This window comes from Prionailurus bengalensis, chromosome D1 (genome assembly GCF_016509475.1).
Source record: "Prionailurus bengalensis isolate Pbe53 chromosome D1, Fcat_Pben_1.1_paternal_pri, whole genome shotgun sequence".
NCBI lineage: Eukaryota > Metazoa > Chordata > Mammalia > Carnivora > Felidae > Prionailurus > Prionailurus bengalensis.
In genome coordinates, this window is record NC_057346.1 from 98838757 (window position 1) to 98862222 (window position 23466).

Here is a 23466-nt window from a genome sequence, read left to right on the forward strand (position 1 = left end):
GTCGAGCTCTGTGCTGACTGCTCTCAGAGCCTGGAGCCTGCTTCAGATTCTGTTTCTCCCTCTTGACACCCACCCCTGCTTACGCTCTGTCTCTGTCTCTCTCTCAAAAATAAATATTTTTTAAAAATTTAATAAAAACATTTAAAAACTAATCATTACGATAGCATTTCGTTTTGTTTTTAAGAGAGACAGAATAAGATGGTGGTGGCTTTGGAGGGACTGATCAAGAGCAGACGGGATAGCGTACACAGAGAAGAGATGGCAAAGAGACAGTAAAGAAAAGGGGCGAGGAAAGGCAACAGAGGGAGTAGGCGTAATAGATGTGTACCTCTCTATAACACAGTTAACGTACCCCTGAACCAGACAGGTTTCCACATAAGTCTAACAGTTCAGCCCGGGCAGCAGTGGCCCACCTTTTACAAATCGGGTAGAGACAGACTGACTTTCAAAACTGTGCAATTCTTTAAATCAACCCCAAAGACCTCATAGGGTCTACTTCTAACTCCTGCATTCATTAAGATGAAATACACTTCTAAACTTTCTAAAATTCCATTCACCCAAGAGAAGCCAACTTTTCTAAGCCCTACATAAAGAAAATGTAATACTGTGCATATACTATGCTAATTCTAGAACTACAAGGCTTCACTTACTGACCACTCTAGCAACTGTAAAGTAACATTACATTTTTTTTTTTTAATTGAAAGAAAACCATACGGTAAGTACCGCACTTTATCAAAACAAACTTGTTGGAATTTCTGCTCAGAAAGCAGAAACGTTGTTTTAGGAACACAGACAAAATAAAATCTAGTAAATGCTTCTACCCACCTACTAGGCCTTTATGAACTGGTACAGTTGAGTAAATAAGAACAAAAAGTTAATGGAAGCTATTATTCTACTTTAACTCAAATGCTCATCGGTGGTAACACATGCCATATTCAGTGTGTTGTGATAAGCTGTTAAAAATACATTGGTTGAATCCTAGGGAAAAAACTCTACAGATCAAAGATCAAGAAGTTTCAGATCCGAATTCGTAGTGAATGAATAAAATTAATTCTATTTCACACTAATGATCATTCCCCCTCCCTCAATTACTGATTTCACTTGCTAGATACACACACGCACACACACACACATACATACACACTAATGGACATATTAAAAACTCAGATACTTTACCAAAAAACATCTTAATTCTAAGATCACTGTAAGGAAGAAACTTAAAGAGTTGCTTTTCTTATGATCAGCTTATTCTTAGGCCCAGTTTCTAGGCTCAATATAGGTAACATATGACAATTAAATATAGAAAGAAAATAACAATTACCATAAGAAAAGACCAGGCACCAGATGAGAGGAAATTTCACAAAGGCAAAATGCCCAAAATCAGAAGGCAAATAAATGATGTCCATCGTTACTAGAAAGCGTGTGTGTGCCTCTACAATTGTTTCCCTTAGTTATCCCACCCAAGCCTGTGTTCTCAAGGGTTAAACACATAATTTATCCTGAGCGGCCGACCCAGTGGACTTACCAGCTGATTAGGACTTTAGACTTTTGAGTTCGAATGCCTAGTCTACTACTGACTCCATGCTAAGTGACATATTGTAAACCACATTACTATGTTGATGCAAAAAAAAAAAAAAAAGGCTTATATCACTAAGTCTTTTAGTAAGCATAAAGTGCCCTGAGATATTTTTTTAAAGTCTGTTAAAACTGACATATTCCCACATATTTTCTATTTCTCCCGGAACTTTCACAGACAAGAACTCATTAGATACACTTTTCCCATCCATACCTCTTCTCACCATGACATTTCAGGAAAAAAACCCTCCTTTCCAGCTAAGCCCTCCATATTTACTCTTTCCCCATAATCTTCTAGTGGGACTATAACCATAACACTGCTAACAGCAGCTATTGCTTATCAAGTGTCTTAAGATTTCCTCATTTTATCTTCACATCAATCCTAGAAGGTTGGTACTATCATTCCCACATTGCAGATGAAGAAACTGAAGTCCAAATGAACAGCACAGTGCTCATATAAGAGACATCTTTGTTGAAGGGAACATAAATAATCAGTCTAAGGTCACACACTCAACTTTAAGTGGTTGTACAGAGATTCCAACCCAGGGGTCAGACCACAAAGCTCAGGCTCTTTTCCCACTATGCAACATTTGTCTGAGGCCTTGAGAAGCGAAGAAAGGAGTTGGGAATTAAGGTTAAGTTCTAATACCTAACAACAGTTACCATTTATTTAGTACTACTATGTGTCAAGAACTTATTGTAGTTTGTACATTAACTTACCAATTCCTCGTAACGGCCTCTCGAGCTATGGGTACTATTAATTATTCATGTTTTACTTATGGAGAAAGAGAGGCAGAGGCACAGAGGGTGAAGTGATTTGACCATTATCACAGAGCTACCGTAAAGTGGCAAAGCCAGGATTTGAACCCATGGCAAACTGTGTCGACCTGATACTTAACCAGTGATCTTCATTTACTTCCATGCTAAAAACTTCCCTTCACCTGAATTGCATGAAAACAAAACTTCTAACCTTTCCAACAAAATTACTAAATTGTAAGCCTTCGTGCTTTGACTAATTAAGAGAAAAGTAGTAGTACTCTTCTAAGCATGCACACCAGACTTCTTTATAGGCACAAGGGATACGCCCCTAGTGATTAGATCATTGCACTGCTCAGGAAGTGGCACACTGTAAATCTGGTTAAGAGCCCCTAGCCCATCTCTCTCCACACTCAGACCCACGCTAACCATGCACTGCAAGGAACAGGCAATTCAGAGATGTCCCAGTGCAATCTCCTATAAAATGAATGTCACTCTGGAAGTATCCAAGTGTGTATAGTAGTACCCTTCCAATACCCTTTCTTCTTCCCAAACACCGTAAAAAACACCACAAAAGGAATGAATGAATCTAAGCTACTTAAAAATCATAACAAATGTCCAATGATAACTACAAATTTAAATGAGAAAAAAAATGCAAAATTCTCATAGTTTTGTAACTTGTCCAAATTCTACATTCAAAAAAGGATGGGCCTCAAAAAAAAAAAAAAAAAAAAGCCTAGCCCTCTTTAAAAGTCTCAATTCTTAAGACTATCTTATTATCATAAATGTGCCTTGAAAGGTGAGCGAAAAATCCATTTTTACCTCAGATTCTGAATATTTTCATACACATATTTAAAACAAAAATCATTGCTGTTGCATTACAAGTCACTGGGCTTTTCACCCTAATATCTACTACTATGACAATGTGTTTAATTACATAAATAAAAATGAGCATGGATTTAATATTGGTATACTAACAAGTTATGGGTAAAAACAAATATATACAGAAGAACAGGACTGGACCTAGAGGTACTGAGAACTTGACACAATGAGAAAAGGAACTATGCAGCTCCCTCCATTGACATCGTAAAGTTGCCACATTTTCTGGGCTCTCTTTTGAATTAATGTGGCATCTGTTCCAAGTACAGCATGCTAACATTTTACTAAAAGATATTTTCATTCTACATTTGTATGTGGTTTGCTTTTTATTTGAACTCCTGTTTTATTTCAGTGGTCATTATTTCTTTATACCAACTTGTCCATTTGGCATTCCTAATCTATCTCCCCTGTGCACAAAAAGGGTGGGGAACCATCAGTTTAAAACCCTCTAACAGCAATAATTACAATATGCTTTGCATATAGATTAAATAAAGAAAATAAGCAGCACAAAGATTTTTGTAGGCTTTTTAGTATCAGGTCCTGATAAGTTAACAGCATCTGTTCCTTTCAGAAAAAGATTTCTGCTCTGAAGTACTGGTAGGGGGGTGGGGGAAAGGAGAGGAGAGAAATAAACAAATACTAAATAGAATAATCCAAGTGGCAAAGTTTGGTCTTCATGAAATGATGATTTCAATAATTTGCACGTATCCAACTCTATCGAACGAGAACTGCTTTTTATGACATCCTCAAAAATGCTGCAGCAACAAGCCAAATACAACCACTTGTACTTAACATGCATGCTGCATACTCCACAATGTTACGTCATATCAGGCACAGAGAAGACGCTTACCAAGCTATCCTGCGTTCTATAAACTGCCTAACAACAACAGAAAAAGGCACTGCCATCTCTATAGTGGGAGTAAGAGCTGTCAGGGTAGGCAGCCTCTTCCCTTTGGTCAACTAGAAGAAAACAAATAAGGCTTATATTTCTGTCTTTTAAGCTCACCTCTCCCAAGGCCTTTACTCTCAATCTTTCGGCCTTTCTCAGAAAGAAAGGCTGTTTCTTTAAAATTAAAAAGCTGCAAAAGATCACTCCAACTTAAAAGCCCCACACCTTGTGCCAACTGTCCTCCAGGTGTCCCCATGGCTGCCTCTTCTGCGGAAGAATGGCCTTTCTGGAGCACTAGTCACCAAGTGGGTGCACCCACACCCTGCACATGGAAGGGGGCCATGGAAGGAATTATTACAACTTATATTTATATTTTTTTTTTAACTTTTTTTCTTTGAGACAGAGAGAAAGCATACTCCAGCATGGGGAGAGGGGCGGAGGGAGGGAGGGAGGGAGGGAGGGGGTAGAGGGTGACAGAGACAGAGACAGAGATTGAGAGAGAGAGAGAGAGAGAGAGAGATCCCTAAACAGGCTCCCTGCTCAGATCATAGCAGAGCCCGACACTGGGCTCAATCCCACCACCCTGGGATCGTGACCTGAGCCGAACGCTCAACTGACAGAGCCACCCAGGCGCCCCAATATCAGCCTTTTTTAAATTGCAGCTTTCCCGTATGTTTTATAACATACATAAAACAGTAATTCAGAAAATTACATACAAATATACATTTACTGGTAGTCATAATTTTTTAAAGTTCGGAGACAAGAGGCTACAAAGGCCAAAAGTAAGAGAGGAAAATTAGGCTCTGCCATTAACTTACTCACATTCTTGTCTCTGCCTCAGTTTGTCCATCCATGACATGAACTGAGCCTTCTGTACAGTTATAAGACTATTTTGAGAAATAATAAAATACTTTCGAGGGCATGGTCCGAGCCACACAAAGTAAAAAGCACATATGAATGCTACCGATGAGAAAACTCTTGAACTAGCTTGCTAAAACTGACTATACTGTAGTTTAAATAAACTGCCCAGGACACCTGGGTGGCTCAGTCGGTTTATCATCCAACTCTTGGTATGGGCTCAGGTCATGATCTCACAGTTTTGTGGGTTCGAGGGCCACATCAGGCTCTGAGCTGACAGTGAGGAGCCTGCTTAAGATTCTCTCTCTCCCTCTCTCTGCCCCCCCCCCCCACTTGCACCATCTCGGTCTCTCTCAAATAAAATAAAACTTAAAAACAAATTAAAAATAAATAAAGTAAACTGCTATGTTTACTAGCAGATCCAATTCTTGGAATTTTAAAGCCAAGCTTCAGCACTACTAAATATGAGTCTAAAGAAGCATTAAGGCACCTCAGACACAAGGAGTGCATTCTAGAACTAGGAAGGCCTTTTTTTTATATAAGGAAAAGTTTATTACCTATGAAAGAAAATTTTTTTAATTTAAAAATTACAAAGGTGAATTATGACTAATAACCTTAGCACCAAGATAAAACTCTGAAAGCCTTAATGTAGATTATAAGGCCTTGCCTATGTCTTATTTTACACAATGCCAGAAAAACAAATGGCACTCGGATAATTTATCTTTTTCTTCTTTTGTTGCTTTAAAAAATGGGGGGTTTTTAGGGGCGCCTGGGTGGCTTGATCGGTTAAGCGTCCGACTTCAGCTCAGGTCATGATCTCACGGTCTGTGAGTTCGAGCCCCGCGTCGGGCTTTGTGCTGACAGCTCAGAGCCTGGAGCCTGTTTCGGATTCTGTGTCTCCCTCTCTCTCTGCCCTCCCCTGTTCATGCTCTGTCTCTCTCTGTCTCAAAAATAAATAAACGTTAAAAAAAAAAATTTTTTTTTTAAATGGGGGGTTTTCAGTGTAACATTTGGTAGTGGTTAAGTGAGTAGGGATGGGAATGGGAGTAAGGTCAGCCAACACTCTTCACATAAAGATGAGAGTACCATAACTAATTCCCATGCAGGATACTTATCTACGTGCCGATTAAGCGGTACTGGTTTGAGGTTCCATTAATTAAAATATTAAAATTATTTCCTCAGCTTTAAAACACTATTCTGATTTGTAAATGTTGAATGAATGTCTCCTAACAACCAAGAAGAGAGCCCACCAGTTTAAAAAAAAAGTTATGTGAAACCATAATTGATCTCTTTATAAATAGTAGCTACCAGAATAAACTAGCAGAACTTAATTCTGAAATGATGTCTCCTAAATTACTTGCACAGGACAGAAAATGGTGTTGTCATTTTAAATTGGTTAACGTTTTTTAAAGTTTTAAAAATAACAATGACCATCTCTAAGGCATTAGGCACAAGTAAAAAGAACTTAAAATGCTTTTTGCCCCATAGGTAACCATCAATCTAGAGTGCAGGTTTATAACCTTAATGTATAAACCTCACCTCTCTCCTTTCTACCTCACTCCCACTTCCTAATGAGCAGTATTTTCAAGAACAAGTTTTTTAAATAGCCACTTGAAAAAGAGTAAACTTCAGGACGGTATCATGGTATAATTCTATTTATTTTTGAAATGGATATATATAGTACATATTTAAAACACAAGAAAATTTAGAAGTAGAATGGGATGACTTTAATTTTCTACTTTATAATAACTATATGGTTAGACTAACTCAGATGCACTGCCTTTATAATATGTCTTAAAAGAAAGGCCATTTCTCGTCAAACCCTCTAAAACTCTGACAGTTACCTAAGGACTAATTAAAATAGCCAATGTAAAATATTTGCACTTACTCAGAAAATGTATGAAATAACGTACCATGCCAAAGTGCTCAAATTCAAACCTTAAGAAATAGATCTTCGTCCCCACTCCATGCTAGGCACTGTGCTTCACAACTGGCATACAGTGATGAACAAGACAGGCACTATCTCAAAAGCCTTCATTTCCATTCCATTCCAAAGCTCACTATTCCCAAAATAATCTAACCCAACCAAAATCAACATGAAACATTCTCAAAATGATATAGCATAGCTGTGGCCATTTCAGTAAATTAAAAACTTCTTTAGTAATTCATTTTCTAGGTTTTTAACAGGAATTATTACATACTTTAACACAATATTACGGACACTTAAGAGGAAAGGTTCTGGACTCAAACCTGGGCTTGAATTCAGGTGGTAGCATTTGCTACACCTTTGTGATCCCAGGGAGGCCTTCATTTCCTCATCTATAAAATGGGGGTAGGGTAAGAACAGTAAATCCTCAGAACACTGCTATGAGAATTACAATTAAATGAGATCCTATATGTAAAAAGGCTTAGCACTATACATAATAAGTACTCGGTAAATGCCAAACCCTTATTATTATTGTTGTTATTAAGACAACAAATAACCCTACGGTACAAGAGCCGTTCACAACCTGCCAAATAGTCTTATATTTATGCCACTTTTCCAAGAACAAATACATATATCTGTGTAAGTTTGTATATTAACGTATAAAAATACTTTTCAATATAAAAGCCCATAAGTGAAAGTTTTTATTACCGTAACAACACACCAGTACATTTATGATATTTATATATATTACATACACACACACACAATGTATCAGTGGCACACTGTCAAGAACCATGCTAGAACAAGTTAAGAACTTGTCTGTTGGCCATGGACGGGGGGGTACTCAGATGATTCTAACTCATATACGAAATTTTTTTAAAAAATATTAACATTGTTAACACGACATAGACAAATATCTTAAAATCCAGGCATCAACTAGTGATTAAAAACTCGATTTATACATACCACTTTAGTCTATAAAGTACATTCATGAGTATTATCTCACCCGGTCCTTTGAACAGCATAGTGAATAAGGCTTTTACCATTATCCCCATTGTACCACAGAGAAAACTAAAGCCCAGCAAGGCTGAATTTCCCAAGAGCACACTGCTAGTGACAGGACTGGTCTCAAAAGCCAAGTCCTCTGACATCATCACAGTTGTTTCACTTCCACTGGCCTGGGACATTTCATTAAAAAAAGACAGAAAACTGTGCTCAATATGTAGGTGTGTCAGAGGACTCTCCAGGGATTACTCACGGCTGCCCAGTTTTACTCTCCTTATTTCCGACTTTGGTATTTCAAAAATCACACGTGTGTAATTATAAAATGTAGATAAGGAGAATTCATCCAAATCTGATCTTTCCTGCATTGGCCAATTAATACTAGAGATTATTTTACCCCTTATAAAACTTAGCCTTTTGTATTTCCCTTCTTTGTAACCACTGAAATTTATTTCATTTTAATGTTGGGTCTTAAAAAGTCAAGTTAATATAAGATAAATAAAACCACTCATAATGTGGAAGCATATCCGATCAGATCCCACAAATTTTTGACACATCTAAAGAATCAAAATATTAACAAATTTCAGTTCATATTTATGAGAGAAAAAAGGTTAGTATTATTATAGTGCGTTGGTTTGTTGTGTAAACGAGTACTTAAATAATTACTACTAAAGGCAGAATCTTCTTTAAAAACACAGCAGCGCTCAGCAATAATATCCCATGAACTATATTCAAGCTGGAAAAAGCTGGAATAGATACTGGCCAGGCAGGTAAGAAAGACACAATCTTGATTCCGTATACCCTCAAACTAAAGCACATACATCACAACTTATGCTTACATTTTACAATATTCCCAGATGTCTCTTTCCCTTCTCAAAAGCTAAAAGAGACTAGCCATGGAGATAAAAATATCCTACAAGTTCAAGAGCCTAAAAGAAGTTAGTGTCCTAAAAGAGAAAAAGAATGTAAAGACTTATGATTTTTTTGAACCTAACATTTTAAGTACAACCCACAGACCTGAAACTACATTTTCTTTCTGGGGCTGCTCACTGGCCTCCAATACATCAATCCTGTAACACCGTGAACTGTGGTGATGGATTGGTTCGTGCTTCTAAACACAACAGAATTTTTCCAAGGTTACTTACACTGTGACGTGAGGAACATTTTTGCAGCGTCTTATTTTCTTTAATCAAACTACTTTGGATATTTTACCAGTGCACACATTATGAATGAAGAAATTTTCATTATTTTTTTGAACTTTCCAAAGTCAACCAAGGGCTGCGGTACAGTGACAAAGAGCTGCATCCTGGTCAAAATTCTGCTACTGGCTGGTTGTCTGACTTGAGGCACGTATCACTTAGGGAGAAACTGAGGTGCAAAGACATTTTACGTACAGCAAAAACTTCTAAGGAATTGCCACATCATCACCACAGGACAAAAATCTCAGGGTCTTATCAGAAACAGGCTAGGCTTCTAATCAGATAATAATGTAAAAAGAGAGGGGAAAATGGGAAGCACGCTGTTTATTTAGTAACGAGAACCACTACTACTACTGCTGCTACTGCTACTTCTGAACATTTACTGAGGCTTTATTATGTGCCAGGCACTGTGCCAAGCACTTCCACAGACTTTAACATTTACTCCCTGCAACAACATACTGATATTCATTAATAAAAGAATCAGAACTTTAAAGAACAAAAAGAATAGAAATTTAAACTCACGACTGAAAATGTAAACAAATTGTTAAAGAAACCTTACCTTTTTCTCTTTCAGACTACATCTTTGAGTAGTAAATTTACACTAAAACTACATTAAGTTTCAGGCATCTGTCTTCCATTTTAAAAATACTAAGATTCAAGGGGTGCCTGGGTGGCGTAGCCGGTTAAGCGTCAGACTCTTGATCTCAGCTCCGGTCATGATCTCATCTCGCAGTTTGTGGGTTTGAGCCCCACGTGGGGCTCTGCGCTGATGGTGTGGAGCCCGCTTGGGATTCTGTCTTTCCTTCTCTCTGCCCCTCCCCCACTTGTATGTGCACGGAAATAAATATAAAACAATTTTAAATAAAAAAATAATAAATACTAAGATGCAAGATGTTGACAATTATGACAGAATAATAATAATAAAAAACCTCTGAGCTTAAATACGGGCACTGAATAACTGGCCCCATTCAAAGAAAAGAGAACAGCATATATCAGGCCCTACGATTATAAGCTCCTGATGCCCATAAGAGCAATCTATATGCTGTAATTATAAAGTGATCTAGCACCGCCACAGACAACAAAAAAATTTACAACTGCTAAGTTTTAAATATATAAACACACACATATACACATGTATCAGTTATTGTACATGTAAATCTTATAGTAGCTGATAAAACAACAACAAACTAATCCAAGATAAACTAAAACAGCAGAGTGTTTCTGAAGACTCACTTTAGAATAACAGCACCATGATAATTATAATATTAGCAATCAAATTTTACTTAGCAGAAAGTTCTTAGAGGCTTGGAAAGCTGTTTGTATAAAATGGAGTAGACAAGAGGGAAGGGTTCTCTGTGCTGTTTAAATCAACTACAGGTCCCAGCATGCAATGCTCTAATCCGAAGTTAAGCAAAAACCCGAAATGCATCCTGGGACTTGTAGTAAGTAAACCACTTCCCTCTATCACTGTAAGTTTCAAGAAAGTCTGAACTATCTCGAGCACAATTTGACAAGATCTTATTATCAGGGCCTAGTCAAACTCAGATCTAACTTGTTTGCTCTCTGCTCCGGCAGTTTCTTTAGTACATATTGGAAAAGTATCAATATTTAGAACAACATTTTCACATTAGAAAAACCTCATACAGGATAAGCATATAAAAGAAATGCTTAAAAAGAAAAAAAAAGGTTTTATACAATTAAAAAAATTTTTAAACCATGATATTCAAAACCATTTTTTTAAGTTTGGTTGGATCAGTATCAAAGCTCCCTATCCCCCTCCCCAAAAAAGTTTTAATTGTTTTATCAGGTTTTCTCTTAACAGTTTTTCAAGTTATATTTTATATGTAATTTTTCTCACAGAAAATTCTCATACAAAAACATTTACCATACTCTAATAATGCACATTAGGAAATATATTCTTAAAGTAATACGTACACATAACACCATCACACATACCAAAACAATAATACTTAAGTTTCTCTTTTGTCAAGTCCTTACTCAATTATTTTTGCCCTCCACTCCTAGCCCCTCATTTCACACACATACACGTTTCCAGAAAGAACACTTAGGAAAAAAATATTCCAAGTACAGACTCATTTCTCTCATCCACTGACCTCTTCTAAAAACACAAAAGATTTTTTTTTTACCTATCAATAACATGTCCAAACCCAAACAGGTAACTTTTGAGCCATTATTTATGTATTTACAGTTTCTACACACATCCCTATTTTCTGCAAGACTGAGGAAGGAGGCTGGGAAAAAACTAAGTGCAATCTGCATCAGGAGGCCTAACACAGGTGGTGGGTTATTTTCAGGCAACAGCACCTTCACAAACATGCTGTGGAATATAGTCCAAGAAATTCCTAACAAGGAAAGATAAGCTGGCACACAAATTTAACACAATCCAGCTAAAAATCACCTGCAACACATGTTACTACATTTCACCATAAAAGTGACAGGCTACTACAGGATCTGAAGCTTCATCAATACAACATACTGTCCATAAGGCCAGAGATAGCAGTTGCCATGGTTACTATCACCCACTTTTATCAGGAAATTATTGTCATTATTCTGAAGTTTTTGGTACTTATTTAAAAATCTAAAAAAAAAAAAACAACAGTCTAGGGTTTGACTGTTAATTGAATGAATGAATCAACTACTGTTTGATTTGTAAGTATGCTGCTTTAGAGATGCACATGGTTAACAATACTTGGATCTGCAGCAGAAAAAAATCAATTCCTTTCTGCTGCTCCTTCTCCTCAAGTACTGACAGTTTGTATTCTCAATGCAGCCAAAACAATAAAACAAAACCCATCTTTTTGGCTTCTGTGTTTAAGTTATTTTTTGTCCCCTAGGCCCACAGAGTCAAAATAAAGCCTAGATCACCAACCTGTTAGGCCCCATTCCCTTCCTATCACCCTATAACCGATTCACTTGTCTATTTAAAAAAACTGAAAACATTTCCACTGATGATTCCAAAATATAGGAAAAAACAGTTTCCTTCAACAGAGACCTGCTATTTTTTATTTCTTAAAACAGGGGGAGGCCTTGCAATGTATTGGAGGAAGAGAAACGGAGGGGTATTCAAACTGCCACACAAGTGTCTAGTGTAAGAAAGTTGCTATAGAAAACCCAAAGGTTGACTGAACCTCATATATTAACTCGAAAAGGGAACAGTTCACCACCACCCCCAGTTTAACACTGAACTGACAGACAAGTAAATCAAAAGTTATTCTTAAACATCTATTTCAGCATTCTCACAAAAGATAACTCCAAAAATTTAATACACAAATAAGAATTATATGAAAGCCTAAAAAATAGCAAGCCACATATACACACAAGCAAGAAAACATATGCTATTTAAGAAGTAATTATCTACAATAAATTTAAAACAGCGTTAGCATATTACCTCCTTAAAAAAAAAAATCTCAAAGCAGCAAAAATACACACCTGCTAAATTTAAAGTGATCAAAATATACTGCTATGCTCCTAAAGAATACTTAGGGCCTACTGAAAAGCCTATGTACAAAAAGTTCCTGAGAAGTCAACAAAAATCACGATTATTTCCCAGGACAAATTAACATGAAGATTCAAACATACTTCAAGAAATCAAGTCTGAATACAGATATGAAGGAATTCTGTCAAAGGTTAGAGACCTAAAACTTTAATCCCTTCCTTTTCTCCCTTTGAATAGCAATTAAATACAAAAGACTTCAGCAATAAAATACTAAGAATACAAAATTTAAAAGCATATTACCATAACCCTAACTTCAGTATTTCCTTAACAAAAAACAAAAAACAAAAAACCAAATTTAAGCATTCACCGTCCGTAGGATAAAAAAGTTAATACTACCCTGAGAGGTTTCATTTTTATCTAAACAGTCAAATGTTTTTTTCACTTCACACAGAAACAAGTTTCTATATTTAATTTCTAATTAAAGGGGCTATTTCATAAAGAGCAGTCACTTCTAAAATTTAAGATACTAAACCTTTTGAAATGCTCATAAACGCCAGGACTCCCAATTATCTCTATTTTATTTTATTTTAGTACAAATTTGTGAGCAGAGTCTATTAAAAAAGCTACAAATCAAGGCTCTGAGTTTTAAACTTTGGGGTTATTTTTGCGCAAAAAATATTTCAGTGCACTCCTCTAGATTTGAGTAGTCATTTCCTCAAGCATCCCTCTGAAAGAGGCAAAATGATATACATACACATGTACCTAATACTAATACATACAGATAGACTTCTTTTTCACTTTGAAACAAGCTTGAAGGCTTTAGTTAGCACGAATTTTTCAGAAAGTTAACAGAATCCCTCAAAACAATCAAAACCTTAACTGTGACATCTGTTACTCTGTGTGTTAATGAGAGTCTATAGAAGAATCCAGGAACTTAAATATTCACTAAAATCAACAACTATCACATCAATGAAAAAATGAAGGAAAATTTTAACGGAGGATACACATCTCACAGGATCTACAAAAAGAAAAATGATCTTTATTTTTTAATTATGAGAAACTGCCTCCACAGCAGTTTTTAAACAAAGCTTCAAAACTGTTAACAAAGAGCTTTTTGGTAACCACAGTAGCATTAAAAAAAAAAAAAATTCAGAAAGTGTTGGGGGGTACACTTTTAATGTGCTCATTTCCCAAATCATGGGGATAAAGTTAACATTTTAAAGACAGAAGTTTCTGTCCATGTATTAATTAGTTACCCATCTCAACATCTGCATGGCTTCTGATAATTTACAAAGAACTTTTACAATGTATTATCTCATTTGATCTTACTGAGAAAAAAAAGTACAGTATTATGCCTAGAAAACCGACAAAATGCAAAGCAGGTTCATCAGATTTTCTACACATTTCTAACTTTCTAAAACTTTGATATAAAACTTTGCAAGCTACTACCGTCGCATATTTCCAGGGATAAATCAACTCACCTAACACTAATAGGGTTTCAAAGGAGCATGTGCTGTAGATGCTATGAAACTACTTTCATCTTTATGCAGTTATTGTTACTAATGTACATATCAGCAATGACCTATACTCACAGATATAACTTTACTTACAGTTCAAGAATCTCTTTGGAGACCAACTCAAAGACAGCAACCACATACATGTATTTATGAAGGTGAGTGCCTAAGAATTTATCCATTAGGATTACTGTCCATAGATGTGAGACATAAACACAGAAATTAAAATTTTTCCATACAGTATCTCCCTTTCCAGAATTTCAAGTCCCCAATATCCTACTTGTATTAATATTACAGGGATGACACAAAAACCTAAAGCCCCAAGTCAGACCAACTTCTTTTGTTTATAGCCAGTGCACGGTAATTTTTTCACATAAGTGTTCAACAGCCCACTCACCAATACAAAACTAACTGATCATCAAAATAATTCTAAGAGCACTCTGTACGTAAGCATGGCATTAAGCTATCCACAATAACAAAGCTACTTTGCATACTATTGTAAGCAGGTAAAAAGCGATCAAACATTTCAGTATCAAATAACAAACATAGTTTACTAATGGACTTTTTTTAAATGGACTTACTCAAAGTTCTTTCTGGAACTTTAAGGTGTTAATCCTGCTGCTTAGTTGAAGCTAATAGAGCTATAATAAGTAGCAAGACCCTCAGAATTCAGAGATTGGCTCTATCTTGCTGTAGCACCTCCTGCTGGATAGCATTTAGAGTTCTTCATGTAAGCAGAAGAAGAGTATTTCTGAGGCAGCTTCTCCCAGATGACTGAATGGGGAAAAGGATGAACCCTTCAAAGCTAAAAGAAAGAGGGCCCTGTCCATCACTTACATCTCTTAAAGAGAAAATCTGGCATTGGTACGACTCTTTTTAATCTATCACTATTCTGGTTCCATAAAGACCTGCCTGAGTCCAAAGTGCAACATGCTTAAATAAAGCTTGCAAAATTATCTCAAAACTACCTTTAAAAGCCTTCAAAAGCACTCAAGCAAAAGACTTTATTACGGCCAGTCAAGCAATGCCAGTCATATTCAAATACCATTATGTTAACAAAAGCAAAAGTCTGATATAAAAAAAAAAGCACCTGAAATATTTTTAACATATTAGCCAGAAGTTTGTGTTTTGAGACTTTTCTGCACTATTACTATGCTCCCTATTTAAGGATAGTTGTCTATCTACTTAAGTTTTAAGTACAGAAATTTTTTGAAACAGGAGTATAACTGCACACAAAAATTTCCTCCTTGCCATCAAGAAGTATGTCTTGATATTTTAAAATGTATTCTTCAGACATTTTTAATAGCCCCTAATAAGCTAGTGTTAAGCCCACAATGTAGAGTCCATTTACAAGTGAAGACAGGAAAGAAAGAATAGAAAGGAACTTACCAAAATCAAAATGAATAATAGTATTTCCAGTAAAAATGTAGTAACAGTTTCCTACAATGCTGTGAAACCAAGTAAATTGTGAAACTTAAGAAAAAAAAGGGAGGGAGGGGGCTACTCTTCAAAAACCAAAAGCAAAACTGACCTATTTATTTCTAGTGCCCAAATGTGAGACAACACCAGATGTAAACAAACAACATAAACACTGAAAAGTACACTTAGATGTCTTAGTCCCAGTTTCAGTCCCCTTACCAGGCCCTCAATGAAGCCAGAGACGTTCATGAGTATCCTCTCCAAAAGGAGATATTCTAGCTCCCTGCCCTAAAGAACTCCTATAAAGTGTGTCTATGAAAAGGCTTCCTTCCTAGAGTGCACAGCTGCTTCAAAAAGAGGAGAAAAAAAAAAAAACTTTCACAACCCAAATTAATCTGATTCTAATATTCAGCTATCAATTATTAATACAGGAATGTTCTCCCTTTAACGTCCCCAGCTTAAGCATCTACATTCCTGACACCTACTATTAACAAAAAATGTACAGCTTACATCCCAGCTATGGGGCAAATCTCTGAAATCCAAAACACAGCCACAAAGTTCACTGTCAAGGCCAATGCTGAGGCCCACACACGCCCGGACCTTAACTCACATTTGAAATTCTAGAAAGCCACACTTGCAGACATCATTTAAAAACAACACAATGTGGACGTGCAGAGTGAGATCCTCTACTTCAAGACCTAAACAAAGAATATTTCAACATATGCCCTGAATATGATGACACCGGATTCACCAATGAAAACAAAACCTGCCTACCATTAGCAGTCCTACCCTCATCTCAACAACTCAACTACTTAGAAATCACTCTCAGCACATCTGCACCCTACAACCGGCGTGTGGCCTTCTCCGGGGGTGCAAGCCACAGACAAAGTTGAACGGAGACATTCTTCCCCTGGTGCCCAATCTCGATATCAACCCCTCCCCTACCAGGGCCACCTTGCTGCTACCCACCATAGCGAACGTGGTCAGGGGAAAAAAAGAAATCCTAACAGCACCGCTCAGCAGAATAAAGAGACCAAAGAGAGGATGACGAGAAGTGTTGGGAACTGCGTGCACGACGGGGCTGGACCAAACGGAAAGAGTCCCACTCCGCGCGCCCCTCCCCCCGGCGGGGGCGCGGGCGGGGGAGGGGCGGCCGCGGCCCCTCTCGGAGCGGCCTGCCGGCCCCGGCCCGCGCGGGGTCCCGGGGGCGCCCCGCGGCTGCAGGCGGCGGGGGCGAGTGCGGGAGGGCCGGCCCCGGGGTGAGGGGTGCAGGCAGACTCTCCGGAATAACAAGTTGCAGAAGAAGAAGAATAAGCGGAATTTCCCCAACGCTGCTCCGGCCACCCAAGACAAATGCACCAACACACACACACACACACACACACACACACACACACACACACACACAGAGTCGGGCCCGGCAGCGTCAGCAGCCGCAGCTTTTTTTTTTTTAACCAGATCCCTCAGTCACCAAACAAGATGGTTTTCCAAAAAAAAAAAAAAAAAAAAAAAAAAAAAAATTTAATTAATTAATTAAATAATCATAATAAAAACTTCCCCCCGACAGCATCCGGGGGGGGGGGGGGCAGGGTGATGAAGGAGCCAAGGCGACCATCCCCGGGCCGAGGGACAGCCGAGGGGGCGGACGAGGCTCCGCGCCCCCCGCCCCCGCCGGCGGCCCCCTCCCCGGCCCCCCGCCGGGACAATGTGACGCCCCCTCCCCGCCACCCCCGGCGCGCCGCCTCTGTCACCCGCTTCGGCCCAGCACTCAGCGCCCAGGCTCCCGAGGCTGCTCATAAACTTACTTCCAATTTATCCTGGGGAGGGGTGGAGGGCAGAGGGAAGGAAGGGGGAGACAAGGTTTTTCCATTGTCTTTTTTTTAGGGGGGGAGGAATAGGAAGGGCACGCAGGGGGGCGCCCCGAAGGGGAAGTTATTGCTCAAATCTCAAGTTGACTGAGGGGTCCTGACGAGAACACCCCCCTTTCCCTCCTCCCTCCCACACACCCCTCCCCTCCCCCTACCTCCCCCCCACAACAAACTCCAAGCAGGCAGCCCCAGTTCCTCCCAGAGACAAACACCAGAGACAAGACAGAGACAGGGAGAGGGGGAGAGGGGGAAGGGGGGAGGGAGGGGAAAGAGAGCTACTCAAGAAAAAAAGAGGAGAGTGAGGAGAAGAGAGAATGGAAAAGCTGGGATACTGCACCCTCCTGCTGCTGGCTGGTTGTCCCCCCTGGCAGCTGGAGGCAGGAACTCTGAGCAGGAGAAGCAGGAGGAGGAGGAGGAGGGAACTCTTCTTCATGGGGAGGGAGGGAAGAAGCTGGAGCTGCTGCTGCTGCTTCTGCTGCTGCTCTGGGCCTCTCGCACTTTTTAGATATTAGTGTGTTAAGATGGTAGGTTGTTCCCTTCTCCCTCCTCCTCCTCCTCCTCTCCTCTCCCTCTCTCTCTCTCACTCACTCTCTCGCTCCCTCTCTCTCTCTCTCTCTCTCTCTCTCTGGGCTGTTTCTTTCCTCCTCTTCCCCAGGCAAGGGGGGGGTGGGGAGGAGGGGGTGGGGGGAGGAACTGGATCCTCCTCCTCCTCCAGGAGAGACACACACAGGCCCCGGGCCGGAATAGGGGTGGGGGGGAATCAGAGCAGCAGGAGAGAAACTGTGGGAGACAAACAAGCCCAACTCTTCATCCTCCTCCTCCTCCTCTCAGCAGCAGCAGCGAGCACCACCAGCCCATTCACCACCCGGCCCCGGGCCGCAGCACCTCCGCCGCCTCAGCCCGGGGATCCCTCCGCCCAGGCCCAGACACACTCGCCCGCGCGGGAGCCCGCCGCGCGGCCCCGCCGGCCCGCCGCCGCCGCCGCCGTGCGCGCCCCCGCCGCTCCCGAGAGCCGGGCGAGAGGGACTGGGGCTGGGAAAGCGGGGACGAGGGCGGGGGGGGGGGGGGGGGGGGAGAGGAGACGCCGGGGTAGAGGGGCACGGCGGGGAGGGAGGGGGCCGCCGGGCGGAGTTGTACGGCGGCCGGCCCGGGCCCCCGCGTCTCCGCCGGCGGCTCCTGGGCCGCACGGGCCCCCCCGGGGGCGACGGGGCGGCGGCGGGAGGGGCGGCGGGGGCCCGCGGCGGCGCTCGGGCGGGCGGACTACTTGACGTGTCGGTGCGGCGAATTTATTTCACTTTGCCTAAGGAACGGGGTGTGCTGCGGCCCCCATTGCCTAGGGAAAAAACCCGGATGTAAAGTGAGTGAAACTAAACTAGAGTGAAGTAGGGCAGCAGCAGCCAAACTCCAGTGCAGCGGCGGCGGCGGCGGCGGTGATGGGGCTGAGCACGGAGCGGCGGCGGCCAAACTCCGGGGCCGCCGCAATGATGGGCCCGTGCAGCGCCGCAGCTCGGCTCCCATGTAGCTGCAGCCGAGGCGAGGCCGGAGCCCGCTGCGGCCCCCCCAACTCCGCGGCCCGAGCCCAACTCCCCCCTCCCGCCGGCAGGAGCTGCAAAGGGGCTCCGGAGCGGCCCCAACTCCCTCCCGTGCAACAGCAGTTTTAAGGGGGGAAAAAAGCCGCGAGGGCAAGAGCGAAGGGAAGCAATGGGGAAGCACTGCAATGGGGGAGCGTGGTCCAGGCAACAGGAGAAAGATGCAACCTCAAGTCGAATGCAACATGCAATCCCCGGCCGCCGCTCGCCCGCTCCCTCCCCTCGCCACCCCGCCCCCTTTCCAAATAACTACCCTTGAACCACTTTATTAGCCACACTTAGTCCCACACTCGCGTCGGGGAGGGGCGGGGGACGGGGTCCTTCCCTCACCTTTATTTATTGCTGCTTTCTCCCCCCTCTCCATGTTTTTTATTCCTAAGTTCTTTTGTTCTAAGGGGGATGATGGCATTTACTTTTCTGCTTTGTGTAGCAGGGCAATCACTGGGAATCGGCCACGTATAATCCGGCGGTTTGTCATATTTTATTAGTGAAAGTATTTTATGCCTATTCTACCTCCAAGGACTGTAACATGGAGAACTGCAGGGAGGGAAAAAAAAGCATCAGAGGAATTCTTGTTTTGAGAGATTTCTTGGCGGGGAGGGGAGGGGCCCCCCTAATTTTTGGTGGGGGGGTTATTTAGATTTTCAAATCGATACTTTTCAACTTAAAGCTTAATGTTTTTGTATGGATATACTACTAGATTCTAAAATAACACCCAACCACAATAAAGAAAAAGAAAAGTCCAGAATCCTACATTAAAGGGAAAAATCCCTACTGGACAGTGATATTATCTGGTCTGTGCAGCACGATGGACTTAACGTAGTGTTGGCCTTCGAATGTTAAATAACAATAAACCCCAACCTCAACTGAATACAAATGGGGGGTGGGGGTGGTTTTGTTTTTAAGGCTCAGCACTTTTGTAGCATCTGCCACTACGCATTTTCCAGGCATTGATTAGCCATGCAACTCCCATAGGCATGAAGTCCAGTTTTTGCAGATAAAGAGCAACAGTGGTGAGATGATTTGCCCAAAGTCAAAGTGAGTCATTGACAGAACCAGAAATAGCCTTAGACTCTATTTCTTACTAGTCACATCTTTCCCATTAAATAGTATTTCCTCCAAGAAATAAACAGTATTTAAAAATAAACAGACGTCCTTTACCTTGCTATGTGTTTCCACCAGAGGTGCTTTGAGATCCTTGGATATGAAGGTGTTTTCTTACTTCTGTGACCTGCAAAATTAAGTTGACTTTCTCAAGAAAAAAAAATTGTTTAATTCTGATTTCTTAAAGCTTAGAAAAAGTATGGGCTTTCTTTTACATGTGTAAGCCATTTAGTACTCTGAGCTTTATGTTCAAAAAAATTCACAGCAGAGAAAGTGTGTAAGAGTTTGAGAGCAAAAATGAAAATCCCTATAAATGATTCAAGAAGCCTGGATGAACTCATAATGTTGTGAAACCGAACCCATAACACAGTCAAGATGAATAACGGAAGGACAGGTTGGGTAGTAAGACCCAGCTTTGCCACCTAGAGATAACTCTAATGTATTTAAAAGATGAATTAAGGCAGGGCCTCTCAAACTGGACCAACCAGGCACTAGAACCACAACCTAATGGGGTCATTTCAAATCAGCCCAGGCTGTCAAAAATTTTTTTCAGAGAAAGGCTGCTTTAGTGTGCTTTCTGGAAAAATAGTTAAAAATGTTTCCGAATTTCATAAAAAAATTTTAGAAACTCAAATGGTGCCTGAATGTGTAAATGCTATAGAAGAGGAGCCAGTCAACTTTTCTCTGTAAAAGCCCAAATAATAAATATCTAAGACTTTGCAGACCATGGAGCCTTGGTCACAACTTCTCAACTCTATGTAGCTGTAGCACAAAAGCAGCCATAGAAAATATGTAAACATATGAGCCTGGCTATGTTCTAATAAAGCTTTTATTTATGGGCCTTGACATTGGAATTTCATGTACTTTTCTTGTGTCACAAAATATTCTTTTAATTTTTTCGACCATTAAAGAAAAATGTTAAGGCATGTTTAGTTTGCGGGCTAAACCAAGGGGGTGAGCAGGACGGCCCATGGGCTGTGGTTTACCAACCCTGGCTTTAGAAGACTAAAGTTGACAAACATTAAGATGTTTGTTTATCAATCAAACCTCAGTGTCGTGCAAAATCGAGTTTTAGATATTTATATCTAATTAAAATATTTCAGGGGTGCCTGGGTGGCTCAGTCGGTGGTGTTCGACTTTGACTCATACCATGATCTCACGGTCTGTGGGTTCGAGCCCCGAGTCGGGCTCCATGCTGACAGCTCAGAGCCTGGAGCCTGCTTCGGATTCTGTGTCTCCCTCTCTCTCTGCCCCTCCCCAGCTTGCTCTCTCTCTCTTCTCTCTCTCTCTCTCTCTCTCTCTCTCTCTCAAACATAAATAAACATTAAAGAAATTTTTTAATAAAATAAAATATTTTAACTAATTGTCTTAACACTCCTATAACTATCAAACTCTATGGAAAAGAAGAGCTGCGATTCACTAATAGATGATGGTTCCATTTACATACTCTTTCCCTCTCTAAGATGGTGTGGAGGAGTGGAACCAAGCCAACCCAGATTCAGACAACTGGACAGTACCACTCCTTTTCAACTAAGACACGTTGGGAAAGTTCCTTAACCTTTCAAATCCTCAGTTTTCCTATCTTGTAAAATGAAGCTGTTGTTGTTTTGTAGGGTTGTTGAGAAGATTGAATAAAATAATCCATGTGAAATGTTTGGTACAGTGCCTGGTACATGGGACTATATAATACATGTTTTCCCTGTGCCCTCAAATTCATTTCCTGAGTTAACATAACTCTGGAGAGGGTGAACACGTCCCAATTTCTTATCAGCACAGATGTGGCATATGAGGTCCAAGGATTCTTGGGTGAGTCAAGGTTGTGGGGCTGGTATTATGATACATTTTGATGGGTCTTTCTCAATTTCTAAGCATGCCAGTCATGGGCACTTGGTAGACACACACTAGCTATATGGCCTTAAACAGCACTTAAACCATCTGAACCTTGGTGTTTCTCATGCACAAATTAAAGATAATCCTCGTTGGATTTTTGAAAGGGTTACATAGCACAAATTCTAAAGAAAAAAAAAGCTAACAATTAGTATGTTAGTGGAAATCCCAGAAATAAACTAAAAATTGTAAGTTTACATCAGAAGCTCCTTTGAAGTAAATCATTCAACTTTTAGACATAAATGACATAATAGCAGGTGCACAGTAACTTAGAATTTGCTTTCCTAAACCTGTTTACTCCCCCAATAACCATCAAAACCCTGTTCAATAAAAAGTAAACTCAAATTTTGAATGCTTTTAAATACTGGAGTACAGTTTTTACATTTTTCTCAAAATGGTCAAATCTACCTGTGATGTCTATATATATCCTGCCTTTCGTTCCATGCTTCCAGAGGCCACCCAAGGTCCTAGATTAGAAAAATACGTATAATTTTCTTCTTGTATTTTTATGGCTTCTATGTTTTACATTTGCCTTGTTACCATGTAGATAGATATAGATATAGATGATATAGATAGATATAGATATAGACATAGATATAGATATAGATATAGATATAGATATAGATATAGATATATTTTGGTATAAGAGAAAGGAGGTAGGAATCTAAATAACTTTTGTTTGATAGAAAATATTTAATATTGGGATTCTATTGGGTAATATAAAATGTCATTCAAAATGATAAAACAGCCCCCTATGAGGACTATTGGTCTAATGCAGAGATACTGTAAATGTAGGAAAAATATGAACAGAAGCTTATATATTCTAATATTATATGGAGGCATTATGTGTTATAATACAAAACAAAATCTCTTATAAATTTTCTTATTTTACAGGTTTTGTAATAGTCTGGTACACACTGTACCCATAGATAGTAAGCTGTTTTGTATTTGTATGTGATTGTTTCTGATATTCTGACAGTATTTGAGAATATTTCAAACCAGGTAAGGAAACCTCCCCCCAAAGGACTAATTGAACAAGCTTTCTTTTTTTTTTTTAATGTTTATTTATTTTTGAGAGAGAGAGAGAGAGAGAGAGAATGAACAGGGGAGGGACAGAGACAAGGGGACAGAGAATCAGAAGCAGGCTCCTAGATGACAGCACAGAGCCCGAAGAGGGGCTCAAACTCAAGAATCAGGACCTCATGACCTGAGCTGAAGCTAGATACTTAATTGACTGAGCTACCCAGGGGCCCCTGAACAAGCTTTCTATCCAACTCCCCTCACCCGTCCTTCACTCAACTACTATCCTTTTTGTTAGACTGAAAAGTAAGCCCGTTGTCTCTTAAAAGGTCACCCTAAAGGAGATTTGAACTGTCTGAAGACCTGAGGGTCCTCCTTCACTGAGGCAGAGCAGTAACTATGGGAGTTCACCAGCTCTTCTTTTCTAATTCTTATTGGGCTAGAATAAATGGAAACCTGGCTTGTACCAACAAAGTGCTTAGATAAGTAGAGGAAGCCTAGCAATGTGATTTTTAAAGAATTA

At 40.2% G+C, this 23466-nt stretch overlaps 1 protein-coding gene across 32 annotated transcripts in view; it reads right to left on the reverse strand.

Annotated features, from left to right (window-relative positions):
* Window positions 1–18218, reverse strand: part of PHF21A (PHD finger protein 21A) — a 196600-nt gene extending 178382 nt beyond the window's left edge. For 7 of the 32 annotated variants that reach the window (XM_043581044.1, XM_043581073.1, XM_043581069.1 and 4 more), the window contains exon 1: window positions 17681–17951. The gene's annotated coding sequence lies outside the window, so the exon portion shown is untranslated. Of the gene's footprint in view, window positions 1–16444; window positions 16560–17680 lie in introns of those variants that run through there. The other 25 variants (XM_043581076.1, XM_043581060.1, XM_043581056.1 and 22 more) reach the window with 9 other exon arrangements.
* Between the last annotated feature and the right edge of the window lie 5248 nt (window positions 18219–23466).